The 26269-nt window shown below is 38.2% G+C and overlaps 1 protein-coding gene across 2 annotated transcripts in view; it reads right to left on the bottom strand.

Annotated features, from left to right (window-relative positions):
- The window catches only part of MRL1 (Pentatricopeptide repeat (PPR) superfamily protein), a 403655-nt gene that overhangs the window by 53261 nt on the left and 324125 nt on the right, over positions 1-26269 (bottom strand). The gene's annotated exons all lie outside the window — the stretch shown is intronic.

Here is a 26269-nt window from a genome sequence, read left to right as displayed (position 1 = left end):
AGACATCTTTACAAAGGCTATCACAGAGGCAAAGTTTACTAAACTTTGATTTATGGTTGGAGTTCAGGAAGTTGTCACTAAGGGGGGATAGTCTCTAATGCCTCCTTCCTCCTCCTATTGTGTCATATTTGTACATCCTTCAATCCTATCCCAAGTTGTTCTTAAAGGGGGATGTTAGGATATTCTGACACATAGGAAATAGTTAAGTATAACTTGGTCTAGTATAGAGTTAGGTAAAGTGCGTTTCTTTACTATGTACTTTTGTAACTTACAATGTGACTGTCATGATATGTAGTGATCCGATGGTTCATTCTCTCCTCGGTATTACCGACACTTGATCCGTGGCTTAACACCCGATTGGTCCATGATCTCTATTTAAAGAGCATGGAGAGTCATTTGTAGGGTAACAGTTAATGAGATAAGATTATGTAAATTTTCATTCTTTTATTAATAAATTGTCTGAAGTGGCCGCGTTGGCTCAGGCCATGGAATGTTTCCCTCTTTGAGGGTTTTAACCACGTCAAGAATACTGGTGTATTGATCTGTGATCTGTTTGTGAGCGGTGTCCTTTGGTGTTCTGTCTGAGGAACTTACCCTGTAAATTCCTATAGATTGAATGGATTCTCCTCAATCCATCTTGATGTCTTTCAACTTGTTTTTGAGAAAGAGAACTTGATTTGCATTATTTAGTTTGAACATTCCAACCAGCTTGTCATACATCTCCTTAGATGTTTTCAAATCAGAAATATAGGCAACCAAAGGCTTGTGAATAGAATCAACAATAATTTTCATAGCTTTGACCTCACCTTTCTTGTACTTTGTTTTTGCAACAGCGGGTGCACTTGAAGGAGGCTCCACCACTCTTCCTTTGACATAGTTGTTAAAATTGGCAACTAGGGCCAAACTCCATATGGGTCATCTTATTTATGGCAGCTAATATTTTTCTTGGATCCCTCTCATTGAGAGGTGTAGGACTGATCTAAAGATCATCCGATTCCGATAAGTATTCATGGAGTTATGAATTTATTTGTGTTATAAGACAATTCGTCAAGGTTGGCCAGCAACCAAATAAACCCCACCTGTGTTCAACGTTTTAGTATAAAAGGAGATGACTTGAGAGTCATTGCTCACACACACTTCTATCCTGATTTCTCGCCACTTGTCTTGGGTATTAGTTGAAGAGAAATCGAGGAGTGGAAGCCCTAGACGTTGGAGGAAAGAAGACTAAGGGCGTTGCCCTAGAGGAGATGCCCTAGACCTAGATGTTGTCAAAGAAGAAGTCAAAAATGTTGTCAAGGAAGCATTCCCTAGCCACAGTCTTGGAGGAATCTTATCACAGCAAAGAGGGGCCCTAACGCTGTCCAAAAGGCAGCCCTAAACGCAGTCAAAGAGCAGCCCTAAACACTGTCAAAAGGCAACCCTAAACACAGTCTAAGAGCAGCACTAAACACTATCTGAAAGGCAGTCGTAAACGCAGTCTAAGAAGCAGCCCTAAACATTGTTAAAAGGCAGCCCTAGACGCAGTATAAGAGCAGCCCTAAACACTGTCAAAAGGCAACCCTAAATGTAGTCTAAGAGCAGCCCTAAACGCTATCTAAAGAGCAGCCCTAAACACTATCTAAAGGAAGCCCTAACAGAGTCTAAAGGAAGCCATAAAGAAGCCCTAACACTAACCTACGGTGCCCAAGATGCAGGCCTAATACGGCTAAAAAGGTGCGTTGTAGGTGACCCTCAAAACAAGGACAACATGAGAGTTTGAGGACTCAAACATGCCCAGGACAGCAATGCTAATAAATGGGATAGCTAGGCTACATGGTGCTGCTAAGACACATGGGACATCAGCAGATATGGCAAGGCTAAGGGGACAGCAGCAAGGTATAGCATGATTGTTAGGGACATCAACTACACCTATATCTAGGTAGCAGTGACAAGGGACAGCTGTATAGTAAATGGGACAGCAAAGGAATGCTAAGGCAAGCATCGGCAGCATGGCAAGCATGGTGCTGCAAGCACATGAGACATGTTGTGTGTCAACATGGTTCAACATAACACTTGGGACAGTTGTGTGGCAACATGATCAGCTTCAGAACAATGATGGGACAACAACATGTTGGGACAGAACTATGATGGGACAATAGCATGTTGAGACAGAACTATGACGAGATTCAACACAATGATAGGTGAAGGAGTCACCTTGGAGAATCAGTTGAAGTTGTTGCTTCAACTAATCTCACGTATCATCTTCTTAGAGATGATCTATGCTCTTATCTAGATAAGTCAAAGTGTTGAATTCTATTGTAAATGTACTATCTCTCTCTCTCTCTCTCTACTGAACTATTGAAGAGCATATAAGAAGAATTGATCAAGGGTTTCCCCACATTGGGGTTTGTCCCTGGCTAGTGCCACATCTTGTGTCCTCTTGTCTTGGCTTGTCTTCTTCGATTTATGTTTATGTTCGATCTGCAATTTACTTTAATGCTGATGTGATTGCTAATCTGGAGAAGATATTGAGGTAACTGTGAAAATTGAAATAAATTTCTCTAAGCATAGAACATACCTAAAATTAACATTGTATCAAAGTTGAGGTGAAGACAAAGCCCAAGCAAGAGTGAATGAGCAATCACCGAAGACAGTTGGGAAAGGACAAGGGGATCAGTGGATTCCTCATCCCTCTTCAAATTCACCAAGGGTGAAATCAAAGTAGAGAATATTATCAGAATGGCGCAGCGGAAGCTTTTGATGACCTACCTAAAGATCACTTTAGTGGGAAGACCGAATCTCAAGGCAGAAGGAAAGTTAGATGCCTTGTTTGCAATAAGTTCAGTGATTATGCGAAGGAGTGTGTGAGGTAGGGACACATCACTTGATGATGATAACAATCATTCCAGGGACATCTTCAATGATCAGAGGAATGACAGGTAATACAGGTCATCAAGGAAATAGCCGACTTTTCAAGAAAGCAAGGAATCCCAGGTATGAGTTTCTGATAAGATATAGAAGCGTTATCTTGTATTGGCCCTCTCCTTCAAACTCTTTGGGAATCTGGCTTATTGATTGGAGTACTTCAAGGCACTTCATCAGATATAAAGGTGCTCTCTTTGACTTGGTAGAGATGGAAACAACCGTGAGATTATACTTGGAGTCAATGCCACCTATCCCGAAAAGGGTGTAGGGAATGTTACCCCTCAATTGAATGAGGGTAACTCAATTCATTTACGAGAATCTCTTTATGTACCTATTCGTAAGAAGAACCTGGTGTCCATTTCGGCAATGGAAGTCAAAGGTTTTAGGGTGGCATTCATCGATGGAAAGGTACGTGTTTGAAAATAGAATTTTCAAAGATGCTTTTTCTCATGGGTTCAGGGTTGGCAATTTGTATCAAGTTGCAGGATGGTCCATTGGGGATCATGTCAATTAACATATCTCATCAATAACACTGGAGGTCTACTTTATGGGGCCCTACCCGATGTGAGTCAGATGATGACAGGGATGCCTGAATACAAAAGGAGCATTAAGGTACATGTCTGAGATGTACCGAAGGAAAATCTTACAAGGGGACCATTCCACTCATGTAGCAAGTCCACAAGTTTGGAACAACCCAAGGGGTTTGAGATTCATGATCGGGAATCTCATGTATGCAGGTAGAAGAAAGCCCTCTATGGCTTGAAGCAAACACCCCAGGCTTAATATGAGAGGATTGATAACTGTATGATAAAGCTGAGATTCACTAGGAGTGAAGTTGATCAAAACCATTGCTTGAAGGTTGTGGATGATAGACCTCTCATACTGGCACCTTATGAGGACGACCCATTTCTAACAGGTGCAGATCCTCTCATTTGCATAAGTAAGAGGGAGTTGGATTCCGGATGTGGAATGGTAAACTGCAAGCCCGTGACTACCTCGAGGATCTTAACTTTCAGAAGTTATATGGTAGTGATGCTGGACCAGATTTGGGAAATGCCTCTGAGTTTCATAAACTCATTCGCATTGATGTTCTTAGTGAACTTCCGTCTGGACATATGATTTGCAGTTAGCATGTTGGGCTCATATTTTGGTTGAGCCTCACTAGATTCGTGCCAAGAATCTTCTCAGATATCTTTGGGACACAATCTCTCATGGATTGAGATACATTGCCAGAAATGTGAAGCTGCATGACTATTCGAATGTTGACTGGGCAAGCAGTGTGGAGGATTGCAAGAGCACTTCCGGGTGCTGGTTCTCTTTGGGTTCTTCTTCGATATCCTGGATGAGCACGAAGGAGAAGTCGGTCGCTATAAGCACCGTTGAGACTGAATACATAACCATGAGTATGATCTCATGTGAAGTTGCCTGGTTGTGGAAACTCTTCAACGAGATGTTTGTACATGATGAATACCATCATGATCCTTTGTGACAACCAGGCGGGGATTCGATTGTTGAGGAATCCCGTATTTGATGATTTCTCCAGCAGATAGACATAAGATACTACCTTACCTGGGATATGGTACATCAATGAGCAAGGAGGCTCCATCGCATTGAGATTGATATACAGGTCACAAACATTTTGTCAAAGCCCCGGGGAAAGGTCAAATCTGTGACTTTCCTAAACGACTTGGAGTCGTTTAGAGAACTTCTTATAAGTGTCCTACATGTTGCATGCATTGAGCTCTGGGAGCTCCTGGGGGCTTGGGGTACTTATTGGAGCAACACACGACCATAGGGCGACTATCCCTCCCCTAATGGTGTGATGTGTACAGGGTGAATGGTTTAACCTTCCCTTGTGATACCCCGAGGTGACTTAGGGAGAGGATGAATGGTTCTCCTGTCGAGGCATCCTACCCATGCAGTTTGGGACTCATGGGAAGTACCTCTCATCTGGCCAATGAGCAGGGAAATGGGGTTAGGGACCATAGTAGTACTATCGATGGACGTATCGTTGTATCTACCGTACTCCCTATGCTAGGATGACCTCCATTGTTCTAGGATCAGTATGAGTGGTTTGAGACACTCTCTTGTGATATTGATCTGGGATCAATAAAACTGACTTTAGGTCAGTAGAGAATGGTATGAGACATTCTCGATCAATTCTTCTTCTTCATGGTTCAACAGAGCAGAGAAAAATAGTTCAGGGCACTGATGGCAGAGATAGTACAGTCTGGCAAATGGATCAGCAGATGGAGTTCTCCCTAGTTGAGAGGGAGTATTAAAATTGGCAACTAGGACCAAACTCCATGTGGGTCATCTTATTTATGGCAGCTGATATTTTTCATGGATCCCTTTCATTGAGAGGTGTAGGATTGATCTAAAGATCATCCAATTCCGATAATTATTCATGGAGTTGTGAATTTATTTGTGTTACAAGACAATTCGTCAAGGTCGGCCAAGAACCAAATAAACCCCACATGTGCTCAACATTTTAGCATAAAAGGAGATGACTTGAGAGTCAGTTCTCACACACACTTCTATCTTGATTTCTCTCCACCTGTCTTGGGTTTTAGTGGAAGAGAAATCTAGGAGTGGAAGCCCTAGACGTTGAAGGAAAGAAGACTAAGGGAGTTGCCCTAAAGGAGATGCTCTAGCCCTAGATAATGTCAAAGAAGTCAAAAACGTTGTCAAGGAAGCATGCCCTAGCCGCAGTCTTGGAGGAATCTTATCACAACAAAGAGAGGACCTAACGCTGTCCAAAAGGCATCCCTAAATGCAATCTAATAGCAGCCCTAAATGCTGTCAAAAGGCAGCCCTAAACGCAATCTAAGAGCAGCCCTAAACACTGTCCAAAAGGCAGCCCTAAATGCTGTCAAAAGGAATCCCTAGACACAGTGTGAGAGCAGCCCTAAACGTTATCAAAAGGCAGCCCTAAACGTTGTCAAAAGGCAGCCCTAGACGCAGTCTAAGAGAAACCCTAAACGATGTCAAAAGGCAACCATAAACGCTGTCTAAGAGCAGCCCTAAACGTTGTCCAAAGGGCAGCCCTAAACGTTGTCTAAAGGTATCCCTAATGCAGTCTAAAGGGAGCCCTAACGCTAACCTACGTGCCCTAGATGCAGGCCTAATACGGCTGAAAAGGTGGACTGTAGGTGACCCTCAAAACAAGGACAGCATGAGAGTTTGAGGACTCAAACATGCCCAGGAGAGCAATGCTAATAAATGGGACAGCTGGGCTACATGGTGCTACTAAGACACATGGTACAGCAGAAGGTATGGCAAGGCTAAGGGGACAACAGCAAGGTATAGCATGACTGTTAGGGACAACAGCTGCACCTATATATCTAGGCAATAGTGGCAAGGGATAGTTGTATAGTAAATGGGACAGCAAAGGAATGCTAAGGCAAGCATGGTGCTACAAGCACTTGAGACATGCTGTGTGTCAACAAGGTTCAACATACCACTTGGGATAGCTGTGTGGCAACATGATCAGCTTCAGAACAATGATGGGACAACAGTATGTTGGGACAGAACTATGATGGGACAGCAATGACATTGATGGGACAATAGCATGTGGAGACAGAACTATGACAAGATTCAACACAATGATAGGTGAAGGAGTCATCTTAGAGAATCAGTTGAAGCTGCATGTCTTCAACTGATCTCACGTATCATCTTCTTAGAGATGATCTATGCTCTTATCTATATAAGTCAAAGTTGAATTCTATTGTAAATGTACTATCTCTCTCTCTCTCTCTGTTGAACTACTGAAGAACATATGAGAAGAATTGATCAAGGGTTTCCCCACATTGGGGATTGTCCCTGGCTAGCGCCACATCTTGTGTCCTCTTGTCTTGGCTTGTCTTCTGTGATTTCTGTTTATGTTCTATCTGCAGTTTACTTTAATGCTGATGTGATTTCTAATTTGGATAAGATATTGAGCTAACTGTGAAAATTGAAATAAATTGCTCCAAGCATCGAACATAACCTAAAATTAACAATAGTCCATAGCATCATTTTCTTCCAAAGTCAGATCCAAAGACATCTTCCATACATGATAGTCGGATTTGTCCTTAAGGCTTAAGCTTGTCCTCGAATTTGAAGTAAGATGTAGTTGTCATTGAGACTAGTTCCAAGTTCTTGTCCAACAACTTTCCTTAGTGATTGATTTTCCTCACTCTTGCTTGGGCTTTGTCTTCATCTGAGCTCTGATACCATTTAAATTTTAGATAACAATGGTATGTTTTATGCTTAGCACAATTTACTTCAATGTTCCTTTAGCAATCCAATGACAATTTCAAATTATTTCCAGTAGTAATCACATTAACCATTAATCACATTGACAGTAAATGCAAATAGAACATAAAAAAAACATTATGCAGAAACAAGCCAAGACAAGAGGACACCAGATTTAGCGGATGCTAGGGAAAATCCCCAATGTGGGGAAAACCCTTTGATCAAATCTTCTTATTATTATTCAATAGTTCAACAGAGAGTGCAAAAATCAAATTCACTTGCCCAATACACAGTCAAATTAACCTAGTAAAATTCTGCAGTCAACTGTAGTCAAACTTCAGCCCTAACTAGAAAGTCAACATTGGTTAAAACAACAACAACCCTTCTCCAATGCAGCTCGGTCTTCCTTGGTCAAACTCGGCTTGAACAGGAGGTCAAATGCAACCCAAAACAACTCGGTCAAACTTAGTCAAAGGAGAGATAAAATCTGCTGTAATTTTCTGCGGTCAAACAGAAGCCAACGTAAAGTCAACACAAGTCAACATGCCCAGAAAATCTCAGTTTTAGTGCCAGTCAATGCGGCCTCCCAAAATCAGAATTTTGACCCTCAAAATGCAGTCAAACAAAGTCAAGAACCCTTCGGTCAATGTTGGTCTGAAGTCTAAAATTTTCGGCCTACAATCTGTCCCAAAAACTCGTCCTTCATCCACACGTGTGAGAGAAAGAGATGATCCCCAAGTTGTACGAACCAATCTGATTAGGAGAGAGAAGAATTGATGAGTGAGTGATGTCCAAATGAGGTGAGAGGTCACTCCTATTTATACAATTCGTTGAGGGTGAAAGGACACATTTATTGGGCTTCTTGAGCCTAAATTAGGCTGAGGCCAACCTAAACAATTTGCACATGTGGGTGAATAAATTCAAAATTTCACTTTTGCTTGTCCAAATAAGATGATCTTTATATCAAACTTGAACCTCTCGAAAAAGAGGAATCCAATGCAATAATCATCTCCATCATATGAGCTATTCCAAGGTGGAATTTGGTCGTAGTTGCCAAATTTAACACTTCTAAATTCCCCTTTTTCCCTATTATTTTATTGGTGGGGCCAATTTTCCACTAGAAGATCTTTTGCCACCATTTTGAATAAAATAATCATTTGCCTCCTTTCTCAATAAAATATTATTTTGCCTCCATTCTCCAATAAAAACAATAATTTTCTTCCATACAAAAAAATATTACTTTGCCGCCATTCTTTATTAAAATAATGATTTCTTCCTTCTCTCACTAAAATAATATCTCCCTTTTTAATATTTCCAAAATTATGTAAAAATCCAAAGTGATTTTTGCATGCACAAAAATTTGGGAACATCACACATAACATTGTATCAATCATACAATTCATGTAATGACTGAAGTTAAGATTCAACTAGATGGACAAATATTTTTGGTAAAATTCTATCTGATTAACTCTTATCAAATTAAATGCAATTGCGTACCTGATTCTCCTATCTGGTGTCGGTCCATGTGACTGAGAGTTTACCAAACCAACCGATTCCTCCCTGCCTATATTGGATCAACCTCTACGGTTCCCAGATCCAGAGGACCTCGAAATGGAAGTCCACTAGCCCCCGTGCCCAAAACTCCAAGAACAGCTCAAAGTTCCCAATTTTCAGTTCAAAATCAAGCCCCCGACTCATCCCTCAAACAGAGTGATTTTCTATCACCATTCTCTGTATTTTCTCCTCTCTGCACTATATTCCAAAGGTGAAAGCAATCCTCTATTTTCCCAAAAACTGATTTTTCCTCCCCCCACTTCACCTTTTGATTATGTTTATATAGGGAAGGTTTCTTCCCTCCCAAGAAACCCCACCTTCCTTTCCTCCAATTAATCTTAAGATTTAACCTTATCTATTAAGATATTTTTACTTGAGTTGGTCATTATTCATTAAATGAGATTTTAACTTTATCATCTCAACTAACTTCGAGAATAGTATTTTCTTTTAAGTACCTTATCATGAATTGTCCAAAGATTTATGAAGTAAAATAAATCTTGTCCATTGTAATAATAATTATTTATTATTTAAATAAAATTTTATTAATAAAATAAATTAATATATTTTATTGTACTACTTAATAAATAAGGTATTAATTAATACTTTTAAAAACTAATTCATTTTCTTACATAGACATTTATATAATTAAATTAGTATGTATACTAGTGCAATGCCTGCGATGCATGTGTATGTAGCTATCATACACACGTCTCGTAAGCATGCTAATAATCAGTAACTCAAGTTGGGTCATTACATACACCCCTCCTTCAAAGAAAACTTCGTCCCGAAGTTGAGTTTATATAGTATATTAGTAATTATTTTAACGATTAATATAATTTGTGTAAGGATTATGTCCCGTGAAATTTTTATTATATATATATATATATATTAAAACATTTATAGGTTTACAACTTTAATAGTCATACCTTGTCCCAACTAGGTTCCCAAGCTATTCTAAAATCACCCTATCCTTTCTAATCTCTTCCACTCCCATCATATCTGTCTTCTACTGGAGTATGCTATGGCGTCAGTTATATTGACCTAACCATTCATAACTCTAAGGATGGCAACGTCAACTATATTGACCTGATTTCCTCGTAGGCATCTGGCAGTCATCATCACACGTCTAAGGGAGCGTGATTCACACAGTCCTCCCATGACTCCAGGTTTTGGAGAATAAACGGTGTGCAACACCTCCACCCCTCCTAGTAGAATTAGGGTCAATACTCTATTATAGAATCTCATTGCGCCTCAATTGTTCTTGGAGTTTTGTCATCACGTAGTTGATTTGGTAATGATACTATCTGCAATGTAAACACTTACCCGCAAATTATAACATATGCATCGATATATTCAAAATCAATTGTATTCAGATAACGATTTTCTATGCATTTTAATAAACTCTCATCTATGATATTGATCTTTGAGTTCATATAACATACTTGGCTATGTCTAACCAATATATTTGTAAGTTCATTTTCACATCTAGTAGTCAAGTGTATTCATTATTTTATTTCCATCTCATCATTCATATTGATATGTAAAATAAAAATAAAAATAAAATTATAAATATCACATCCCTAACATAAGTCATGATTTATATAGGTATCCATGTACCAGCAATGTTAAGCATAATAATTGGAAATCATTCTTTCGTGTATTGATTGTGCATGAAACTTATGGCTTTCATTCCTACATGTTTAACGCTAAACATAGGTATAGTTGTTAGTTGTGAAAGTCCAATGATGTTGAAGTAGTGAACGAATAATAACATTGAAATGACTCCAAGTACACAATGTGGAGGAAAACTTCATCATTGAAAACCTTGGAAAGGACATCGAGGAGGCAACAGTAGTAGGGTTAGATGTGCCATGCATCACAGAAAAGTTGTTGACAAAGATAAAGAAGAGATTGAGAAAGAAAAATTCAAGGTCAAGACTTTAAAGATTGGTGTTGAATTTGTTTCATTACAATTGGAGAATGTGGGCTCTAACTAGGTAGTGTGTTCCCAAATGATAGTGAATAATCTATGGAGTGTGCCATTCCTTTGGTGCTTTGATCATAGTAAGAATGCAGTAACTGAGGTAGTTTATTCAAAGTCCAATTTTATGTTATTTTTGAATGTGCAAAACCCAGTGGATATTAACGTCAGTTGTCAGTGATATTAACGTCGATAATGCAGTGAAGCATATTATAGGGGAGAGAGAATAGTTTATATTTGTCATTGGATGAATTCAGTCAGAATGATGTAGGAATGCATGTTACATATGCTCTGGAAGAAGTTTCCACAACAATACATTTGCAAAGATTGCCATTGTATGTCTAATAATAAATAAATAACTAATTTTAGTGAAATTTTAAGAAGTTTCTGTGGAGGAATTGGGAGAAATTCCTATTTGATTATTAGAGAAATGATAAATCCAAAGCATAGTAGAATTTGTAGGTGTTATCAACATGCTTGAGTCATAGAATTTGAGAATTCAAATGCAAGGAAATTTTTCTTTTATAGCTCATTTTTGGATAAAAATTGTCAAGCTATTCCAGAGATGCATGCCATGGAGATTGTTGAACTAGACATCACAAGGTTGGATTGCAATTGCTAGAAAATGACAATGAATAAACAATTGTCAATTCTTGATGGGTTTTTTTGTTTGTTTGTTATTTTTTGTTTTTTTTTTTTTAATTTCAGACTGCTCACGTGCTTACCAAATGGAAATCTCTGACCAAAATTCAATTTGTCATGGAAGAGGAGTTAATAGATGTAGAAATGGAGAATGATAATGAGTTTGTTTGGAATAAAACACTTGGTACTGATATTATTATGCTCCAAAACCTTGAGGATCTGAAGGTTTCGTAATTGACAGAATCAAAGAAATTTAACAATTCTGTCATTGCTAATTTGAGTGAAAATGTTGTAGTGAAAACTCAAAAACTAAAAAAATTTCTAATTCGATAGAACCTTTCCCTTTCCAAAAGGTGAGTTATTACAAGTCTAAATATAAACTGAGGGAAAGCATTTCTCATTCTCCTTTTATTGGGCTCTTCACAGATTGACACGGATTAGAAGCCTCATCTTAAACAGTAGTTTAATGAATTAGTATGGAATGTGCAGATAAGTGCAACTGACACTTGTAGACATATTATGCAGATAGTCAAAATGAATATGGAAATAGAGGATGGAGGTATTGATAAGACTTATTCATTGATAGACGAATCTGAAAAGATTGAGAGATCAGCTTAGTTTACACCAGAAGTCACCTATCCACAAAACTTAATGACCTTACTTTTCACTAGACTGCTAGATTTTGCAGTAATATTTCCCTTAGTAGATATTTCAAATCTGTCACTATTTTGTTCATACATTAAAAAGATTCGAACAAACCTACATATACCAATTTTGCTCAAATCTATAGCAAATGAGTTTGTTCAATCCTAACACAGTTGACTGCTTAGACAATAACTTAGAATGAAAATTGATAGCTTTTGTAAACTTCGTACATCATATTCATCCAACCAGTCAACTCCAACAACCTTAAAACATGCTTTCATTTTCATGTTTTGAAATGAATTCTTATCAAAACATATCAAGATTGTTGACACCTAATCCGAAACGGATGGGTGAACTGGACAGTCATCAGGAAGATGAACTGATCCGTTGTATTTATGTATATAAATATGAGTTAGCTAATGAATAAGATATATCAGTTTTCTCTCCCGCTCATTCTGGAGTTACCCTGGCCTGACATGGTATCAGAGCACAGGTCCCAGAAATAGCTGTAACTCCTGCCTCTGCCAGGTTTCTGCTGCCTCATGAAACCTCTGTCCTGAGAGACTGCGCATCCATTTTCTCTGCGCATCCGTGCCTCTGTCCTGGAGTCTGCGCATTGTTTTTTATAAACGTTTGCCTGAATACGCTGCCCCTCTCTGCGCTGCCCCTCTCTGCGCATCAATACCTGAATGTATCGGTTATTACTCATCAACAATCGCTCATTTATTCTGCGCATTGTTTTTTTATGAACGTTCACCTGAATCCGCTCATGTATTTCCTGCTCATGTATTTGCTGTGGGTTTCAAGTGATATCATCGATTATTGTGAGCGCTCCACCACAAATCTGTAACGGACATCGTTCTTCTTCGATGATACATCCGCTTCGATGATACCTTCTTCTCTGCACGAAATCTAGATCTCCATTTTAGTGAGTTACTTGATACGCTTGTGTCTCAGAGAGCTTGCTTCAGCAGCAGCTTCACCTACATCTTGAACCATGGCAAGTAATGGGAGATCTTGAAGATGACTGTGAGCCATTCGGTGAACAAGGCTGTAGACCTTCGACGGGAGACAAGAAACTATCGGGCCTCGTGAGTTGTTCAGTCGTAAGCGGCACCAGTTCTATTTCTACCGAGGTTAACTCCCGGTCCAAAACAGGCCTGACAATGACTGCGTTTTTATTTTAATGGTGCGGCCTCCACGGAATTTCCTTGGCGAATTTTCTTAAAATTAGCTTCAATGTCGGGATTTTGTTCAGTCTTTTAAAGACATTCAATTTTTCAGTAGATTCTGTTGCACAGTTCTCTGGTCTGTTCATTGCAATGTTGATGTTGTAGTCAGCCGACCTTTGATCTGCCATTGATGTTGTAGGCAGTTGCACAGTTTTTATAATGCTGTCTTAAAGCATAAAGTGATATTATTGCAACAGCAAATGGGAATGAAGTTCGAGATTTTTATTATTTGAAATGTTTGAAGTCAAAGTGATATTATTGCAACAGTAAATGAAGTTCGATTTTTTTCATAAGTCAGCATTATGATATTTTGGGACAAGAAAGAGGATTGCTTGAGATTTTATAAGGCAGAATGATGATATTTCTGGTTTGTGATTCATATCACGATATCATTTCACCGAAAAATAACAACTGTACATTTTGGTTTTACCTCCACTAACCTAGAAGTCTTTTATCAACAGAAGTTTTTTTTTTTAGCAAAGATATTTTTTTACAGAATGTATTCAATCATTTCTATGGTAGGAATAGTTCTCACTGGCAAGGAGAACTATTCAAAATGGTCTCGGATGGTAAAACACACCCTCATCTACAATGAGTTGTGGAAAGGAGTGTGTGTCGTAGAAGAAGACAAAGACCCTGTGCAGCCTACATCAGATAAAGAACTTGCCATTTGGGAAAACAAGAACAACAAAGCCTATGCATTGATCGCAGCATCTGTAAATGAAGAAGTAAGTCGTCATATTTCATCCTATTCCACTGCCTTTGAAGCTTTACAAAAGCTGAAAGAACTCTATGATACACATTCTACACTTGAAGTTGTTCAGCTCATGATTAAACTCTTCACTCTTGAACTGAAAAATAATGATCCTCTTGCTCTTGCATCTGAAATAAAGTCTATAATGCATGATATTAAATCCATTAAGGTTGAGCTGGATATCTCTCTTATTGCCTTTCTCAAAGCACTCTATCCTACCTACTCCAATTATCTTGAGTCTTTACAAGCAAATGGAAATCTTAAAGATATAACCTTTGACTCTCTTGTGAAAAAGTTTGCTGAAAGAGAGAAAGCCTTTGGAAAGAAAACAGTCCCTGAATCTTCTGAAGAGACTGTTTGCCTTGCTCATAAAGAAAAGCATCCTGCTCAAGATTCTACAAGAGGAAGAGGTGGACGAAGAGGAAGAGGAAGATACTTCAGAGGCAGGGGGGGCAGACATCCTCAAGCAGAAAAGGTAGATCTGCATTGCATTCGCTGCAAACGAAATGGATCACATGATGCTTCTACATGCAAGCTACCATGGGACAAAGTTGAGCAGAGAAGAAATCAGCAGAAAGGTAAAACTGATGACACAGACAAAGGTAAAGCACCTGAATCCGCTCACTATATTGAGGCACAATGTAACATTGGAGTAAATGAAGATTTGTTTAATGCTTCACTTGCTTCTTCGAAAAATGGCTGGTTGCTTGATTCAGGAGCAACCTGTCATATGACTCATAGGAAAGATTTTTTTGAAGATTTCACTGACAATGTTGATGGAGCAGTATACTTTGCAGATCAGTCAAAAATCAAGCCATCAGGGCTTGGCACAATCAGGCTTAAACTGCCTGGTCTTCCAGACTTTCTTCTGGATCATGTTCTATATCTCCCACAGCTCAAGAGAAACTTGTTGTCCCTGGTCCACATCCGCCAGCAAGGTCACTCCATTCATATGTTTGATGGAAAGCTTGAGGTAAGAAAGGCATCTGACCATTCACTTGTCATGAGGGGTATAGAAGAAGAAAGACTTCTTAAACTGCAAGGAACCTCTGCTCATGCACAACATTTTTCATATATTTCTCATCATGAAGAAGGTACACTTCCATCAAGTTTATTATGGCATGCTAGATTTGGAAATTTAAACTATGATAGTCTCCTCTTGTTGAAGAAAAATGGTGTTGTTGGTTTGCCTACAATTCCTAGAAAACATAAGCAATGTGATGCTTGCATTCTAGGAAAGCATAGCAAACAGTCTTTTCATGATTCACATTCAAGAGCACATAGGAAGCTTGAACTCATTCATTCAGATTTATGTGGTCCAATGCCTGTTTCTTCTGCAAATGGAAATAAATATATCATGACATTTATTGATGATTACACCAGAATGTGTTGGGTTTATTTATTGAAGAACAAATTTGATGCTTTTCAAACATTCAAGAATTTTCATAAATGGATTGAAAATGATGCACAATCTCATATTGGGTCTATTCGCACTGGTAATGGAAAAGAATATACATCAAATGAATTTGAACACTATCTTCGCCAACATGGGATTAAACATCAAACAACTGTGCCTTATAATCCTCAACAGAATGGTGTAGCTGAAAGAATGAACAGAACAATTTTGAATATGGTACGATCCATGCTTTTCTTCAAAAATGTAAAGACAATGTTTTGGGCTGATGCTGTTCTATGTGCTGCATATATAAAGAATAGATGTCCATCTAGTGCTATAAGAAACAAAACTCCTTATGAATTGTGGTATGGACATGTTCCTTCGGTAAAACATCTCAGGATCTTTGGTTCCACCTGTTATGCTTTAATACCAAAGGTACATAGAAACAAACTTGGTGCTAGAAGTCGTAAATGTATCTTCCTGGGGTATTCAAACACATCTAAAGCATACCGCCTCTATGATGAAGTAAATAAAAAGTTTGTTTTATCTAGAGATGTCATTTTTCTTGAATCATCCAAATCTGACAGTGTTGTTGAGCGGCAACTTGATCGTTTGGATAGATTCACAAAACCGAAATCATTTCAAGAGTTTGATAATCAGATTCCACATCTTGAAGGGGCGATTCCTATACTAGATCAACATGTGGAATCTTCTTCTGAAGAACAATCTCCCCTGCATGACACTCCAACAACGGATGATGCTTTAAGTGATGTAATTGATAGAATTGGGAGACTCAATCTTGATTCAGACCCAACTCAATCAACAGAGCAGCCTGGACCATCTCAGAAAGGTCCCCCAAAGTGGCTGACAAAGACACTTGAAAGTGTTCATCCTGATGAAATTGGAAAAACAGGAACCAGAAATACAAACCGACAAGATGGAGGTGATGTAGATAACTCTAATTCACCTGTTGATATGGATGTTACTTATGATTGTGAATTGAACTTGTCTACAGATTTTGACCCAACTTCCTTCAAAGAAGCTGCTTCTCATGATGAATGGAAAGAAGCGATGCAGAAGGAGTATGATGCCCTCATAAAGAATGGCACTTGGAAGCTGGTTGATCCTCCATTTGGAACCAAACCAATTGGCTGCAAGTGGGTCTACAAGAACAAGTACAAAGCTGATGGCTCACTTGACAAGCACAAAGCTAGGCTTGTGGCAAAAGGTTTTGCACAAAAGGAAGGGGTTGATTATGAGGAAACATTTGCCCCCACAGCAAAATGGGCCACCATCCGGACACTCTTTGCACTAGCTGCTCAGAACGGTTGGAAAGTCCATCAAATGGATGTAAAAACTGCATTCTTGAATGGAGATCTAAAAGAGAATGTTTTTATGTCCCAGCCTGAAGGATTTGCTGTGAAAGGACATGAACATAAAGTATGCAAACTTGTGAAGTCCTTGTATGGCCTCAAACAAGCACCACGAACCTGGTATGAAAAACTAACTGAGCATCTTCTGAAACTCAACTTCAATCATTTTGATCTTGATGATGCAACTTTATTTGTCAAGAAAGTTGGCAAAACAGTTGTATATCTTGTGGTATACCGTATATGTAGATGATCTTTTAATGACAGGGAACAATGAAAGCTATATTGCATCCATAAAGAAAGAATTAGGAAAAAATTTTGAAATGACTGATTTGGGCTATGTTCATTACTATCTTGGCATTGAAGTAACCCAACATCCAAAGTCCATATTTCTTTCTCAAAAGAAATACATTGGAGATTTGTTAAACAGATCTGGCATGACAGAGTGCAATCCCCTTTGTACTCCAATGGAACAAAACTTGAAGCTCACATCTATTGAAGGAAAGGAATTTGAGGATGCAACAAAGTATAGACAGCTTGTAGGAAGTCTCATCTACCTCACTACTACCAGACCAGACATTTCATTTGCTGTTGGAATCCTCTCCAGGTTTATGCAAAAGCCTTGTGAGGGACATTGGTCTGCTGCAAAAAGAGTTCTAAGATACTTGAAGGGAACTCAAGACCTTGGAATCAAGTATACACAGGTGGACGACTTCAACTTGATTGGATACTCTGATTCAGACTTCGATGGAGACAAAGAAACTGGGGTATCTACTTCAGGATATGCTATGAGTCTTGGATCAGGAGCTGTCTCCTGGAGTTCTTGCCAGGAAGAACGCCCATGTTGTGACGATTCCACCCAGAAGGTAATGAGCTACTCCTACAGCACGTCCCTGTACAATGCTCAAGGCTCTGCGCTGGATAGCAGGAGCAACCTTCAATTTGTTATGGGCCCAAACAATACAGTCAGTGATGAATTGATCAACCTACATTGCTTAGCCATAAGCTGCTCATTGCTAGAAGCTCATTGCCAGAAGCTCTAGTCATAGAAGCTCTAGTCATAGCAGTAACAGTCATAGCCATAAAGCCATACCCGAGATATATAGACCCCCAACCCCGGGAAGGTACTTTGTGCAGTGAAGGAACGGGGCTAGGTGCGTGCAGTGAATTAATGGCTGTGCGAATGGCTTCTTTGAACCCGGTTGAATTGATTCTATGTGGTGCTGTAATGCCTTCTGTGAACGGCTTCGTGCATGCAGTTTATGGAGAACTTATTGTTAGTTTGTGAACCGATGGATTGATTCTGTTAATTGCCTCACACGCAAACAATCAGTACCAGCAGATTCCACAACAGAAGCAGAATATGTGGCAGCAGCTGAAGCAACGAAAGAAATTGTGTGGCTCAGGAAAATTCTTGAAAATTTGCAGGTAAAACAAATACAATCAACTCCACTCATGATTGATAACACATCTGCAATAAAGTTGGCCAAGAACCCAAAATTCCATGATCGTACTAAGCACATCAATACTAAATATCATTTGATCCGACATCATGTTGAGGCCAAAACAATCCATCTCCGTCATTGTTCCACAAACAAGCAAATTGCAGACATCTTCACCAAAGCGCTTGGAAGAGAAAAGCTTGAAAGATTCAGAACGATGCTTGGACTCACCAACATCCCTTCAGATTAAGGGGGGGAATGTTGACACCTAATCCGAAACGGATGGGTGAACTGGACAGTCATCAGGAAGATGAACTGATCCGTTGTATTTATGTATATAAATATGAGTTAGCTAATGAATAAGATATATCAGTTTTCTCTCCCGCTCATTCTGGAGTTACCCTGGCCTGACAAAGATGATTCTTATCCAAGTTGATTTTTTTTTTTAATACTAATCTTATTCATTCTTACAACTATTATTCACTGGACAGGGTATGCCTCAGCCAAAAATGACTCTCTTTGAAAAGGTATTGTTTATTATCCATTGTTGTTGTTGAGCTTGAGCATATATAATTTGTTGCACATTGGACGTAAGCAACATGAATAAATTTCTCATTTGACAATCCAGCACTTGAATATTACAATTGACTGTGTTCTGCATCTTACCTTTTACGGTGTTCACAACACATTCTGATACTTCATATAGCATTTTTTTTAACTTTATTATATTCTGGTTGAGCTTGTGAATTTGCTCTCATACTTTTGTTCTTTTTCTATAGTGTCTTGTATGGTTGATGATGATTCTATATCTACTTAGCGCCTTCAAAATTTCCTCTATGATATGCTCACACAATATTCTGGAGGAAAAGCAGCTCTTGTATTTTGCTCTACAAGAAAAGGAACTCAGGAAGCAACATTCCCTCTCTCTCTCAAACAGTAAAGGATTTTAGATTTTCAAATCCTTTTATAAAGTTAATGGACCACTTGAAAGACTACAATCAACTACTCTTTCAGGCAGTGATAAACAAATGCAAGCTTGCAGTTTAGGTTCCTAATTCAGTTGCTCAGTTTGTAGCCTAACAGGGATAACCACAGATGCATCAGGTTGCAAAGGAAGAGTTGACTGTAATATTTCATACCCAATAGAAATTACGTTTTCAATAAAGGAAAATGCATATATTGGTTGTGCTTTGGGAAGGAAACATAGGGGAGGCCTTGCCACATTCCTCTAATGATTAGATAGATAACTGGTCATATCAGTTAATTTGTTTAATGAGTAGGATGTCCAATCAAGACACCTATTGGCATGCTTTATAAGCCACCTATAATATCTTCGTAAATCATCTGTGGAGATTATGGGATAGTCATTGAATCACATGAATTATTGACCCAGCTGCTTGATAATTTTCCTTTTAAATTCAGTATTAGCATGAGCTTGGTGGGATGCATAACACCTTCTACTTGTGTATTTAATTTCAGAACCATGGTTCAAGTTTCTTTCCTCAATGATCTCCCATATTGTATTACTAATGTAATGCTTTCTCCATCAAATATTTCAATCCTTTAGATAAATGGAAATTTTTGAAAGTAAAGCTAAACTTTTATTAGCTTGCTTAGATGATACCTCCTTATTCCTCGATGAACACTGAATTTCACTATCAAATAAACCAGATTGCAAAGCATTTTGCTTAAATATAATTAAGCCTCCTTCCGCTAGGGCCTTCTGAAATGAAGAGGTTCCATCCTCATTGAAGGATCCAAATACAAAGACCTGTGATCCCTTCATCACTCTAGAACTGTTGAAGCTGGAATACTGAGGTCTCTAAGAGAAGCTCGCTATTGCCGCTAAAATCCCGAATATCGGGTTGTTCCATCAAAATGCTTGATTACTAATAATCCGAAGCCAAACCTCGGGAGGAGGGGCAAGTAATGAGTAGCAGAACGGAGTAGACATGAAATACCACAGATTCCAGTAACATATATGTCAAGGCTTCTCTTAAATATATGTAACTACCGATATATGTGAGGAGCATGTTTTTTTTTTTATTACGAGCCGCACAGTTCAAATCCCGTCGTGATTGAATTCAAACTCCGGTAGCCGGGGTTCATATGCCGCCAATGAGAGTTGTAGACACTTTGGTTGATGATTGAATTGCTGGTGGTTATGATTCGCTTTAGGTGCGAATCCCCCATGGACGGTGTGTTCTGCCATAAAGTTTTAGTTGTCTTTAACAGGCGGTGTAACCCAACCTTATCGATGGATTGTAATTCGTGTGTCGACTCGCGGGTGCGTAGATGTATCGCCGACTCGTTGCTTGGCATCTTTAACAGGCGGTGGTTGACATACGTCATAGTTTTCGACACCCAATGCCACTGAGCCATCTGTAATATCAACACCGACATAGTAGCCGATCCTTGTTTTATCCCACTAGATCAAATCACCTCCCTTTCGTGCCCGAGATTTTGTGTTATCATCTCCTGCACCATTCGCATCTGCATCTACAGGCCCTTATGATGAAACCCCTGAGAGACTTCTGAAGGAACAACCTGACCTCGTTTTTATTGACAATGTCATCGACATCCTTCGAAGAAAGTTTGATTTGTTCAAGGACGACACCACAGACAAAAAGATTGCGGACATTGTCTCTGCGGCCAAATGACTCACTAGCTAAATGATATTGACATCAAGCCTTTCATTGATATTACACTGCTCTTCAAGGAGAAAGATATGGCTTTGGACAAGATATGGCACTTTGTGGCTCGGGCCTTCCTCCAAATCATATTAGCAAATTTTCAGAGTAGATGAAGGATATCTTCATGAAGATGCTTGCAATCACTTTTCCAATGAAGAAGACCAAGGTGCTGCAAATACTCTGCCTTGGTGGAAGTACTGACCTTGACTTCATGAAACTGCTGAATGGGCTTGAGCCTTGCTCAGAGTAGTAAAATATCTTGCCCTTCAAATAGATATATGGCAGAAAAGAAAAACCTTATGGCCAAATTAATATTCTGTTGGTAAGATGGATGATTGTAAATTATTATGGCTTGCAACCAAGTCTTCTTAAAGATTGTGAAAGACGCAGATTCTTGCATTATTAAGTTATTGTAATTTCAGTATGCATTAAATGTATATTGTTGGCTGTGTCCTCAGGAATTTGTAGTGGTGGTGGTTGAAGAGGAGAAATAGTAAAAAAAAACAATGCAAAGATACAAATTTAGGCTGAACATAAATTGGTCCTTTTGGGGCCTCTACAAGACAACTTCTATATTAGCACATCTTTAAACCAGTGTTTTTAAAACCGTTTTTAAAAACCGGTTACCGGTCTAACCAGCCGGTTAGCAAGGCCGTCGGTCTAAACCGGCCAAAAAACCCGGTTGGAAAGGCAGTTTCTCCAATTTTTGGCCCTAACCGGTGAAAACCGGCCGGTTTGTATCAAACCGGCCGGTTTAGGACGGAACCGGCCGGTTTGTATCAAACCAGCCGGTTTTAGGCATGCCCACCATAACTTGCAAAAGACTGGTTTTGCATCAGCTTAAACAGCTCATAGTACCTGTGATCTTCATCACTGTGCAAGGTATTTAAGTATATGAGAAATGGACGGAGCCCTAGCTACATGCCTACAACCAGTATGTTTGAATTGAAGAAGTTTGAAGCCCTTGAAACCTTCAAACTATAGCAATTACTGCAAATGTGCATGTCAACCTGGAAAGCATGAATTAAAGTTTCTCGACAGTGGAACTAGTGACCTTACAACTGTTGCATTTTGCCACTAGTGACTAAACTGAACTTGTTTTGCATACATGATAACGTGATACACAGAATGTGTTCTCATGGCCACACATATGAGTTCTTGTTTAAATTGGAAGGCAAGCATTCACTCATTTATTCTGATTGCATGGAAATATAACATTATCATGAATATTTGTGCTCTTATACAAAGTACACAATGAAATACAGAATGTTTTCCACTTTTCCCGTGGCTACACAGAGGGGTCCTTGTTTAAATTGTCAGGCAACCATTCACTCATTTATACTGATTGCATATAAATGTGACATTTTCATGATTATCTGTGCTCTTATACAAAGTACACAATGAAATACACAACGATGTTGTCTGTCGCTGCTGACAAACAGGGGTTTAAATGTGATCCAAAATTTTCTGGATCCTAGCACAGAAACTAGAGTGAACCACTCCTTGTTCTTCAACCCAAGTCACAAACTTTCTTGAATTTAAAATATGTTGCATCTGTTGGATGTGCTAGTAAAACAAACTGCTAGCTGTGCAACAAAGCTGTCAATAACTAGCATGGAAAATAGAACAGCTTAATCTACAGACTCATTGTTGTTTTCTAGATTTACTGCTAAATTATTTATCTTTGGGGATGGGATCTTCTGTAGACTTCCATATTTGCATCATGTGTTGCTTGAATTTTCATCAATGACACAAGGACCGGCAAGAGATCTGAAGAACATTTTTCCCTATATCGGCTGCTGGGAGCATCAAACTACCTGTGGAAGATTTAAAGTTAAATTACAATAACTTTGGTATATTGATGGATGTGCCTCTGTTGACTAAGTAATGCATGATTAAATGCTCAGAGATTACCTGTAGTAGTAGTATGTGGAAAAACCTGTTTATTAGAACGATACATCTGCCCATAAGCACTGTACATGTAATTCATAGTACTGAAGGTTGTACCAGAGTTGAAATATGCAGTAATCTTTATGCTTTGATGAATGTATAACAGTAATGACATGCCTTTGAATGACACTGAGACCATAAGGAAAAGGACTTTATAACAGTGAAACAAATGTGGCTACCAGTATTTTGTGTGTTAAAAGTCTGACTGAAGATGACTGTTTTAGAAATTGTGCTTCAGGCAGTAAATGGACTAATGCACAAACTTGTGCCATATTTGTGTATCTGTACTTGTGCCTCATTGCTTATGCATTTTGTCGATGATATGTATTGCACTCGGTGCCATTTTGATATATTCACCTTTACATGGTATATAAATGAGCAATCTTTGCATATTTTGTCTCTATTGGCTTGGAATCATGGTTTTAAATCTTAAAAATAGTTTTTTTCATTAAAAAATAATTATTTAATGTATTTTTCTAAAACCAGTTCGTTTAGACCAAACCAGTCCCGGTTAGACCGGTTCTGGTCGGTAAACCGGTTCATTAGGTGGACCGGTCCGGTCACCGGTTCCGGTTTTAAAAACATTGCTTTAAACTATTCAGTTTTGGAGGAGTATCTCCAGTCTGGATTGGCTTATAGACTAAATACTAAATTCAGGGTATTGCATGTACAGAGGAGGAGAAACTCATAGAAAAAAAAGGGCATTCCTTTACAATGCTGCCCATGTTAGGGCATTAATCATGAATGGAGTAGTTTGGATGTTAGAGGAGCCCTTGCATTAACTATTAAGTGTATAATTGAGTATGTGACTGGTTCATTTCTTGCCTATAAAAACAATATGATATACTTTTGTGTTAAATCCCCTATATTTTTCCACAGCCAGTGCTACTCTAATATGTTATTTTACTTTTATTAAATATTTCTGTATATCTTTCCATTTATATATGTCTTGAATGTTTAAGTAATACGAGGAATCTAGAGTAAAAAGAAGCTGCCCGACTTTACAGAGTGGAGAAACTATGTCTGTTTTAGTTTTTATTTTCATTTTTTGGGTGAAAGGTTTCTTTATCTTGTGAATTGAAGATGAAATAAATGCTAGTTCAAACATATCAAATTATCTTTAAGGCGTTACTTGGTTCTGCAACAATCCAGTATAAAGTACTAAGATCCCAGGTGTAGAGTCTAAATGGGAGTACCTTGGCCAATATATCAAGTCCAGCACAAAATCCACTATGATTCACCTGGCAACACTTGGCCAATATTATCCGAGGCTAACACAAAATCCAAATAATAGTTAGCCTAGCCAAAAGTAGGAGGCTAGAAACCAAATCTAATGGTAGCTTGGGTGGAAATCCACTGCTATTTCCAACCACGGGATCTAAATGATAGCCTACTACAAGAATGTCAAGAGTGTTCTTGCGATTAACAGGGATGGAACTTGAGATGTGTTTGGAAATTTGTCTGCTTTGACATTGAATTACATGCTCAATCATAAGATTCGAGAGGAAAAACAATTCAAAATAACTGGAGAACAGAGGAAAATAAAAATGTTTGGGTAATATTACCTGTAAAGGGGTTTTTATCATGAACCTGTAATTAATTTCCTAAAATCTTACAAAATTAACTAACAGAACTGCTAGGGTAGCTGATATTTGAATTAAACAACATAAGAACCTCTGATGAGACCCTGAAACCCTGTATGTATTATCGTGGAGTTCTCAACAATAAGATAAGTAACCTTCTTAAAAGACTTAACAGATCCGAGAATTTGAACCTGCTCTGATACCAAATGTAATGATTGAAGTTAAGATTCAACTAGATGGACAAATATTTTTGGTAAAATTATATCTGATTAATTCTATCAAATTAAATGCAATTGCGTACCTGATTCTCCCATTTGGTGTCGGTCCATGTGACTGAGAGTTTACCAAACCAACTGATTCCTCCTTGCCTATCTAGGATCAACCTCTACGGTTCCCAGATCCAGAGGACCTCGAAATGGAAGTCCATTGGCCCCCGTGCCCAAAACTCCAAGAATAGCTCAAAGTTTCCAATTTTCAGTTCAAAATCGAGCCCCCGGCTCATTCCTCAAACAGATTGATTTTCTATCACAATTCTCTGTATTTTCTCCTCTCTGCACTATATTCCAAAGGTGAAAGCAATCCTCTATTTTCCCAAAAACTGATTTTTCCTCCCCCCCACTTCACTTTTCGATTATGTTTATATAGGGAAGGTTTCTTCCCTCCCAAGAAACCCCACCTTCCTTTCCTCCAATTAATCTTAAGATTTAACCTTATCTATTAAGATATTTTTACTTGAGTTGGTCATTATTCATTAAATGAGATTTTAACTTTATCATCTCAACCAACTTCGAGAATAGTATTTTCTTTTAAGTACCTTATCATGATTTGTCCAAATATTTATGAAGTAAAATAAATTTTGTCCTTTGTAACAATAATTATTTATTATTTAAATAAAATTTTATTAATAAAATAAATTAATATATTTTATTGTACTACTTAATAAATAAGGTATTAATTAATACTTTTAAAAACTAATTCATTTTCTTAAATAGACATTTATATAATTAAATTAGCAAGTATACTAGTGCAATGCCTGTGATATATGTGTATGTAGCTATCACACACACGTCTCGTAAGCATGCTAATAATCAGTAACTCAAGTTGGGTCATTACAATTCAATCATCTATCTTATTCCTTATCAAATAGGTATTTGATCCCCTAAGGATTTCAACATAGTTCCTTTCTTATATTGGATATTTCTCAATAAATGAACTACTTTTCATTGTAGGGAGCCTAATGAATCCTATATTTATAATTTTGAACAATGTACATATAGAGTTATCATAATGCAAAGGTTCCAAATTGGAAAGATTTGCTATATGTGATTCCCTTCAAGCACAATATTTTCATTTTACCAGTATACTTCACATTTATTTTAAATGTTGCATCACTGGCATTTCATGGTTGTTTGAAAGTATCCTTCATTTTAACATTTCATAAATTCATACTACACAAAAGCATATAATTGCTTGACCTTTGTGCTATTTCCCGAGTCCTCATGGCTGCAGTCTAACTATGTTTTGGCTCTCTTCTAGAAATATTTTCCAGTCAATTTTTCCCAAAATCTGGCAGGGATTTGTTGGAATCACAAGTTTATGCTGTAAAATATGCATGATCCGAGTCCTCCAGGGGTTTTGCAGGGTGCTGTATCCATTTATGGATTCAAAAACACATTTTAAACAACAAAAGCCACAATCTCACCAAAAATTGTATCTTGGGAATCTCACCAAAAATGTAGAAGAGTTAAGACTCTGCCTTTCCTCATTTTTAGATCTTATTCCTGTAGAATTCTAAGCTACGAGAAGGTTTCTGGCATTCCTAAGAGTCAGGTTAATTTTTCATTTTGATTTCCTTTTTGTACAATCATATGGTGACTGATCAATTTC

The sequence above is a fragment of the Pinus tabuliformis genome, chromosome 2_2 (assembly GCF_031772625.1).
Source record: "Pinus tabuliformis cultivar Carrire ecotype Pingquan chromosome 2_2, CPIR1, whole genome shotgun sequence".
NCBI lineage: Eukaryota > Viridiplantae > Streptophyta > Pinopsida > Pinales > Pinaceae > Pinus > Pinus tabuliformis.
Note: the sequence above shows the minus strand (reverse complement) of the source record. Positions and strands in the feature narration are given on the sequence as shown.